Source organism: Strongyloides ratti, scaffold srae_scaffold0000052, assembly GCF_001040885.1.
Source record: "Strongyloides ratti genome assembly S_ratti_ED321, scaffold srae_scaffold0000052".
In the NCBI taxonomy this organism is placed as follows: domain Eukaryota; kingdom Metazoa; phylum Nematoda; class Chromadorea; order Rhabditida; family Strongyloididae; genus Strongyloides; species Strongyloides ratti.
This window is the reverse complement of record NW_020171570.1, coordinates 2,805-3,632: the sequence shown is the minus strand read 5'-3', so window position 1 is coordinate 3,632 and position 828 is coordinate 2,805.

Below are 828 nucleotides of genomic sequence, written 5' to 3'. Positions count from 1 at the left end.
AAAAAAAAACGCAGTTATTATAAAAAAAGAGAAAACATTTATTTGATAATTTGTAATATAATACTACTTTTAAAAATATAATTAAAGTAATTTTAACTATAATGTTTAATAATCATATGTTATAGATTATTTTATTTTAACATTTTACAAAAATTTATTTTTATCATACTAAAATAGTAAAATATTATGTAAAAATATGATAATTCATGATTATGTATTAAAACTTTTTTAATAAAAATAAAGTTAGTTGTAGGTAACCTTTTAAGGAAAAAATCATTTTTAATCTTAACTTTTAAAGTATTAAGTTAATATCATTATATTAAAAATTAACTTTCTTAATTACTGATTTGTATTATAACAATTCATTTAATTTTCATCTTTGTTTTGGCAATTCATTCAAATATAAGAGAGAACAAAAAAAATTTTCATTGCGTTATCTTTTAAATAGTATATTATTAACTTCTAACACTTTATATGATTATCTAAATTGTAAAAAGAATTTATTTTAACAAAAATTCTTATTTATAATATATTTGCTTTTTTTATTTTTAATGATAAAAATACAAGAAAAATTTGATTAATTATTATTTATCTATTATTTTAATTCAATTTTATTCAAAAGATGATACATATCTTNNNAAAATACAAGAAAAATTTGATTAATTATTATTTATCTATTATTTTAATTCAATTTTATTCAAAAGATGATAGATATCTTTTAAATACTTTTTTATTTTTTATATATTTTTTTCTTATAAAAAAATTAAATTTTTTATTTAAATAGTAGAAATAAATGTTATATTATAATTAATTATAATATGTTGTATG